General features: G+C 33.3%; 1 long non-coding RNA gene across 1 annotated transcript; it reads right to left on the reverse strand.

The window, feature by feature from the left end:
- Positions 1 to 1,543: 1,543 nt before the first annotated feature.
- On the reverse strand, positions 1,544 to 8,315 carry LOC111705918 (uncharacterized). The gene is made up of 3 exons (XR_002766103.1): positions 8,260 to 8,315; positions 4,681 to 4,751; positions 1,544 to 1,636 (listed from the first exon to the last, which is right to left on the reverse strand). It is a non-coding gene; the product is annotated as an uncharacterized LOC111705918 (long non-coding RNA).
- Positions 8,316 to 8,571: the final 256 nt, after the last annotated feature.

The following is an 8,571-nucleotide window of genomic DNA, read 5'->3' on the forward strand; positions in this document are numbered from 1 at the left end:
TCAAATTTTGGGGACATACTATATGTATTGGTTTAAGTTATGTGTTCCTCAAACCTCCCCCTCCTGCTGAGTTACTGTAGCGCTAAAACATGAAACCCCGCCGTGAAGGACCTAGATGTTCTCCTATAAAGGGCTTGAGCATGTAAAGAGTGTTGTAGAGGGAACAATACATGTTTACAATCTAATCTTCTCATTTATGATTTATTCACTTTTTTGTTAGATTCACAACATCTCAGTAAACATGTCAGATTCAACACGATCTCACCATTCTTTTAGAGTTTCGTCACGTCTAACTACAGTAAACTGCAAGTTAGATTGAAATATATTATGTTTTTTTATCATAACTACTCTTACTGGAGCCCGTCAGGACAAATGGAGGAAAATGTACGCTAGATTCTGTCGTGTGTATTTAGCTATTGAGAAGAAAAAAATGTTTTGAATTCTTAATATGTAACCGAACAAAATAGTTTTTCTGACGCTTGCAGTGTCATTTTTTTAATTTAGAATTTCGAACAATTCCTTTCAGAGGTTAAACGGATTGTAAATATATTTTCCAGTGATTCACAACAGTACCTTGTAGTTTTTTTTACATAACTCAAAAAGTATTGGTCTGAGGCTGTTGAAATTTTCTGACTTTTCCTACATACCCAAAGCCCTCCCTCTAGGCCTAAAACCGGGCTTTAATACTAACTGCCTGAGTCCTTAGGCACACTGCCTGAATGACTGCTTCTTCCTGTAACAAACTAAATCTTTGTTTTGACCCACTTTCACTTGTCAGATTTTGATAAAATTTAGCTTTTTGGAAAGCTTTTGACATAAGAAAACGAATTGCACAAGTTTTGCGAAAAAAATTGCAAATTTTTAGCAAACAACCTGTCAAAGGAAATTTGCACATTTTTAGTTTTTCTTGATTAAAAATCAGGTTATTTAAAATTTTAATGATGATGATAATAATGATTAGAACAAAAATATCATACTGTAAATATTTTTGTTTCTCTGCTTGTTTAAATGTCCCATCAGGAACATTTTAACCGATTTGCCTCAAATTGGACAACTCGATAGAACCACAGAAAATCTATGTAAGGTGTATATATGATGTATAATGTATATCCAATAAGCTTTTAACAAGGATTTTAACAGTCTAGTTGTATACTAGGGCGTATACACGGAATACGCCCTAGAAATCAGCAATCACACTTTTCAAATCTTAAACTGAAAAAAAAACATAGAAAAAATGTGTTTGCTGTTCAGAATTTGGGGTTTGAGGAGAGCCCCCCCCCCCCCCAACGCAACAAAATTGTAAGTGATGATTATTGCTGTAACCCTATTTTCCCTTTTAGTTAGAGTTCAGTTCTTCAGTGCTATGTACACCTTTGTCCTTTCATCTCATTCAAGTTGAGTTTTTCATTTTCAAAATTCAAGATGCCAAATGTTCTGAATTTACAGTTCAATCAGTCAAGGGGTTCATGAGTTATGATGGTCATAAAACCAACCAACAGAGCTTACTTCTTTGTACATATATATACTGTGTAAAGTGTTACCTGTTTGCTCGTCGAAGACAGCGTTAGAAAAGTCGATTCCATTCCCGTCGACCTGGCGACCAGCTCGAGGGAAATCTCGTCGCGGCCTTACAGATCTTAAAATTAACACAAAATTTAGGTAAAATATTACTATCGAAAAAGTAAAATAGTTCTCGAACAGAAACTTGATTATAATAGAAACTACAACCACCAAAAATAATGATAAAATAGTAATGATAAAAAAGAATGACAAACATATTAAATGTTGTCTTAGACGTCTCCTCCTTTGGGGTAACCCAGTTTGTTTCAAAATGACTCATGTTAAATGCTTTTCTTCTTTCAACTGTAAAGAGCAAAATAAAATATGACTCATCCTATCATACTTGGATAGCGGAAGATAGCAAGCTGCATGATAGACTGTAACCAAAAGAGAAGGAATTCGCAATGACACCAAAGATTTTAATTTAGAGTCGTCTTATAGGATAGCATATTATTGAGGAATAAGGAAGTTTAGAGAATTTAAGAATACATAAGTGAATGAGTGGACAAGATAAACAGGCGAAGGGAGGGAGGGGGGGGTGGGGCAGGAACTGTGTACTGTAAGTAAAACTCCATAAATAGATAAAAACTAATATATGCACGCATGCTTTCCTTGTTTCAAGATGGCTACCGGTAGTCAGCTGATAGGTCACGTGGGTGTCAGCTAGATTTTAAACTTAATTTATAAAGACACGACCATAGGTTTTAACTAGCACGTTCTTTCAGAGGGGGAGGGGGGCTAGAAACAACAATAGTTTAAATGTTTTAAGAACCAAATAATTGTATTTTTAAGGAATTTATTCTTTAGTCGATACCCAGCCAAGTACCCCCCCTTCCCGATATGATTCCTCTTTTTATTCCTCCATTAGCCGTATTACGCTCGGTATTGCTAATGATACCAATAAAATTGAACAACAAAATAAAATAGGTTTATTTCCAGGTTTAAAAACATGGCATTGATACCTTTATAACCGTAATATTTCATTGTATACTCATCTATAGACACCGCTCAATGACAATACAGAAAAACTGCATCTTTGAGTTTGAGGTACATAAATGCATTTTTGGTATTAGAACCCATATATTGCAGTTTATCCCCTAGTAGGGGTTAAACTAACATACAATAAAGAATACTTATTCACAATTGCATTCATCTGTTCTCCTACGAATCTATTCATCTATTCATTTGTTTGCCTATGCATCTTTTTATCTATAAATCTATTCATTTATTCATCTATTAATCTATTCATTTATTCATCTAATAATCTATTCATTTATTCATCTATTCATCTATTGATTTATTAATTTACCAGATGAAGTGCCCAGCGTTGCCTGTGGAATTTTAAAAAATCGAATAAAAAAATGGATTTTTAGCCTTATACTACCCCCCTATTACCCATGGGTTCCTAACAAAAAATTTAGCCCATACGGTCCATCATTTGGCCAGCTATAGCTAACATCTACAAATATATATATGAGCGAAGAGCTTTACTTTATAAAGATTAATTAATTGATCTATTCATCTATTCATTTATTCATTTATCTATAAATCTATTAATCTATTGAAGTATTAATCCATTAATCTATTAATCTATTAATCTATTAATCTATTAATCTATTTATCTTTTAATCTATAATCTTTTAATTTATTAATCTATTACTCAATCTATTAATCTATTAATCAATTAATCTATTAATCTATTAATTTATAATCTTTTAATTTATTAATCGTCTGCTTAACTCATTTATCGATATAATCAGATTTAATTTAAGGTAATGAACCTCAATTATAAAGAACCCATGTGTCGTCGTTTCATGCTCATAAGAGGACTGTAGATTTAAGTACAAATAAATAATATCGCAAATAATATGGAAAAGATTGCAAACCAACCTACTGATTGAAATTAAGACATGTTAACCATATTTTTGGCGCAATTTATATTTTGAAGGTTTTATGAGGTTTCAAGAAACAATGGAAGAAAAAAACCTAACTTAAGAATCCAGAAAAAAAGTCGAAATAATTTTAAATAAAAAAATAGAAAATATAAGTAATGAAGAATTGAAAAGAGACAGGACAGGAGATAAGGAAGAGGAAGAATACGTGTAAAGGGAGTATTAGTTTAAACCATATTCTGATCTATTCGAGCCGTATTTCCCGCAGTTTTCCCAGTTTTTACTAGAACCCCGACACTACGGCTTTACCGGGGTTAGTGGAGTCAGCTGACTTTTATTTGCGGATTTCAGATTTACGATGCACAAAGATAAAATCATGTAAACATGAAAATATTGTGATGGTAAATATTGCAAGAGAATTCTACAAGATTTAAAAGAAACCAGATAGATATGACTATTTTAACACACAAAAGAGTCTTTGCCATGAATTCCCTGATTTTCCAATCCCTATGTCTTTGCAACCTAATTTCAATTGATGTTAGCTATGTTATACTATGATTTCTGCAGTTTGATAAAAAATCTAAATTTTAAAGATCAAAGGTTTTGATAATAATAATGCAAAGATATAAGGATTAAACCATTTAAGTTTGTGGCAAATACTCAATTCCTTTCTAGAATCATTCTTTTATCTATTTTTAAGTTAGAAAAAAAGAAAATAAAGGCAATGAAATAAAGGTAACAAGGATACCATCGTGAATTAAGGATCACTTAAAATAGCGTGAACGGTCCCTTGAAAATGAATATTCGATTAAAAGAATCCGAAACCTAGTTTCATGAGTAGAAATGTATCCTGGACCTGGTTTGATGAGTAAAAAGGTATCATGAACCTGGTTTGATGAGTATAAAAGTATCCTAGACCTGGTTTGATGAGTATAAAAGTATCCTGGACCTGGTTTGATGAGTATAAAAGTATCCTGGACCTGGTTTGATGAGTATAAAAGTATCCTAGACCTGGTTTGATGAGTAAAAAAGTTTCCTGGACCTGGTTTGATGAGTATAAAAGTATCCTGGACCTGGTTTGATGAGTATAAAAGTATCCTGGACTTGGTTTGATGAGTATAAAAGTATCCTGGACCTGGTTTGATAAGTATAAAAGTATCCTGGACCTGGTTTGATGAGTATAAAAATATCCTGGACCTGGTTTGATGAGTATAAAAGTATCCTGGACCTGGTTTGATGAGAATGTCTGGAATCAGCTCCAGAGACAGTATAGCCCAGTATACAGAACAACAGTATACACTAAACAATTAGATAATTAATTAACTAATTAATCACACTCTGATGCATGTAGGATATTGATAATGACCGCCCCCTACCCCTCCCCGTTTATATCCTTCATTAATCTCTTTAGTCAAAAATCTTCCCCTCCTCGCCAACCCTTTTTAGTCCCCCCTCTATTTATACCTTTTTTTTAACCAAACCCATTTTGTATCTGTTATCCCCCCCCCCCCCAGCCCCCTCAGACCGTACTTCATACAATCACAGAATTAGTAAATACCGTTACAGTGCATAATTGTCTATCTATTTATAATATCAAAATAAAATAATAGCAGGGCGTTTTAGTCCCCCCTCCCCCGTTGAAGCCTCTTCTTTTGAACTGGCCATGGGGCCTGGGGCCCAGTTTGGGGAAAGGGGTCATAAGTTTTCAAAAATTACAAAAGAAAGTGGGTTGCCACAAAAATTAGATTCTTCAGTTCCTATAACTTTTCAAGCTGATGGTAAAACCTATGAAATTTCAAACTTCAATTATTTGATCTAAGAGAACTCATAGTTTGAAATATCCAAGGTCTACGAAAATCGAAATTGGGTCACAAAGATGTGGGGATTAGAAATTCAGAGTTTGTAGCAAAGGCTCAATTCCTTTCCAATAATTTTTATATGTTTTAAAGAAATAAACGATTTAATTATTTTGTCAAAATGTGAACTTGAAGGTTCGAACCAACGTCAGCTGCAGATCTACGGAAGACAATAAAATCCGTAGAGTGAGAAAGAATTTATCTTGCATGATTATCTTCATGTGGCAAAAAGTTCGCATGAATAATCCCCATTCATCACAAGGGGTTGTATACAGGGCTGCCAACAGGGCTCAACACCTTCAAGATAAAGGGTTCATCTCTGTGAATAATTAAACTTTAAAATATTGGCAGTGAAAAGTCGTGGCGCTTCGTGTCCCTGCCTCCCTTCAGCTATAAAGATATTAATTTTACATCTTTAATTTTAGTAGCAAAAATTTACATAATTTAAGTTTTACCGAAACTATCTAAAAAGTTAAACAGATCCAATGCATAGGTTTCCATATTTGGAATCCCTCCCTTGTCAAAGTCAAAATAAACAAGGATGTCCGGGACTACTATAATTGGTATCACGAATAATAGTTTTTAGAAAATATTGGAAAATGTATTTACGACCTACGTGGATATACATTAAATAAAATCATTTATTTTTACAGTGTTCTGTTATTTTCTTCAGACCATTTCATCTTTATTTTCAATATCACACATTTAAAATTTGGTAAAAGACTGAATAGAATGAGTTTTGATCCAGATTAAAGCTCGTAACTTTTGGATGAGAAAGCGCTAATCTAAGAACTACAGAAAGTAAGGTTTACTGCTCTTCAAGGATTAAGTCTACAAAAATTCTAACCTCTGGAATGCTCTAAATTAACTGTACAGTGAGACTGTTAAAACTGTAGAAAATGAAGCCGACATTAAAGCAATCTTAAAACACATGGTGTTACCATGATGGCTTGAAAATAAACTTATATATAAAGCAAAATGGGTCTGTGTCTGCAATTACCATTGTTTCATGTTCTTTGGGTTCCAACATTTTTAAAATTTTGACAACTCACAAAAAACGGGCATTCAACAAAGATAATTTTTAATATAAAACAGCTTAAGGATAACGGCCCCGAAGCACCCTGGATTTCTGGTTTTGCAAATAATAGTATTCAATGTATTAAGCTATCAAAGTATCATGTCTGTTAAGTATGAAGAACCATGCCTAGGATAGAAGCATGCTTCTTAAATTTAATTTATGTTAAACGTCTGAATCCATCAAACTTGGATATATCTTGTAGCATGATCCCCAATACCGCGGTATAATTTACACAACACTTCAGTACTGGCTTACCAACAAAGGATGAGACTTCAGAGACGACTGTACAGAATTTATACTGTCTATTTCCTTATATTTAGGATTCTCTGCAACTGTTTTCTTTCGTTGCTATGTCAATAAATAGACCATATTCAAGGCAAAAGACTTTTTTAACCTTATGATCGTCATATTTTATGAGTTTCAGGTCGTCTTTACAGTTTCATTCTTTGTAAGTAACCCTGTAGTTTGAGAGTGCATGAATATCAATGAAAGTATATAAACTATAGGCTTTCAGGACGCTTCGCACCCGTCTTCTATTTCAATTGTGAACATTTTCTCTTTGTATACATTGTAAAACAAAAACAAACAAAAAGATTGCAGATTTCATAAAAAATTGGTGGATTTTGAAAATTTATTGGAAGTTGAATTTTGTTGGAGTCGAATTTTTGAAATTTTGATTATTCATAAATCTTCCCTGGAGTCATGTGAGGTACCACAAAATAATGGGCCGGATTGGCTCAGCCGTTTCGACGTTTATTGGACACAAACAAACAAACAAACACCCCTGACAGTATTTAGTTTCTGAAACTTGTCTTTGGTTACACTTTTTCAAAAAGCAAACAAATATTCTACCATGTGTTGTTAGCTATAAATTGATACTTTCCCATATTTTCTATGGTTTTTATTTGCATAAAAATGAAATAACAACCGTCTTGAAAAGTCAAGACTGATTTCAAGTTTGTTGAGAACGTGACATAAATTTTTTATGTTTTCAAATCGTTTCTTGTAGTTAAAATACTTTTACTTTCGCATTCTTAATATTCTTTTCTTTCTTCATTCATTCTTCTCTCATTCTTAATCTTCTTCTCTTTTTCCTTCACCCATCCTTCTCTCATTCTTAATCTTCTTCTCTTTCTTCATTCATTCTTCTCTCATTCTTAATCTTCTTCTCTTTTTCCTTCACCCATCCTTCTCTCATTCTTAATCTTCTTCTCTTTCTTCATTCATTCTTCTCTCATTCTTAATCTTCTTCTCTTTCTTCCTTGACCCATCCTTTCTCCATGCGTTCTTTATCTATTTATCTTTTTCCTTTCGCCATCCTTCTCTCATTCTTAATTTTCCTCTCTCTCTTCACCCATCCTTAATCTTCTTCTCTTTCTTTCTCCATCCTTCTCTCATTCTTAATCTTCTTCTTTTTCTTAATCCATCCTTCTCTCATTCTTAATCTTCTTCTCTTTCTTAATCCATCCTTCTATCATTCTTCTCTTATTCTTAATATTTTTCTCTTACTTCATTCATCCTTCTCTCATTCTTAACCGTCTTCATCCTTTTCTCTTAGGTTTCATTTTATTCTTCCCTACAATTTCTTTACACACAAATTTTGTAAATCCTTTATTTTCTTATGTTTTCCTTCTAAACCTTCTCACTTATTGATATCGTATAAGCTCTTTTTTTATTAAAGTTTAAAAGTTCTAATAGATATTTCATCCCGGATCCCCCTCCCCTCCCCATCATTTTTGCAACGTGTTTCTGAAAATTTCTACATTGCTTTAACGTCAAGCGTACGCAAATGATCAATTTTCCAGTACAAAGTACTAATCAGACAGCGTACTATATCCACTGTACTCTGTACAGTACCATCACGTGATCAGACCTTGCGCCACATGTCTGTGTTGTTTGGTGGTTTGTGAGGAACTGAAGAGTTCCGACGGATTTCATCAATATTTATACCAGGAACAGGAACAGGTGTCGTAGCGGTGTCTTCTTCAGGGGAAATGATTAGCTAAATATTTGATAGATAGATACAACACACCAACTCTAACCATATATGGGAGTTTAAAAGTGTAATCTTTTAATAGCATCTATAAATACACCCATAACCAAAATATATTAACATTTGGTAGGTGTAGAAAAATATTTGTTTTGATTTTTTTCATTCCGTAAAATAAGAAGTTAATGTAGACAT

The sequence above is a fragment of the Eurytemora carolleeae genome, unplaced genomic scaffold (assembly GCF_000591075.1).
Source record: "Eurytemora carolleeae unplaced genomic scaffold, Eaff_2.0 scaffold649, whole genome shotgun sequence".
Lineage (NCBI taxonomy): Eukaryota > Metazoa > Arthropoda > Copepoda > Calanoida > Temoridae > Eurytemora > Eurytemora carolleeae.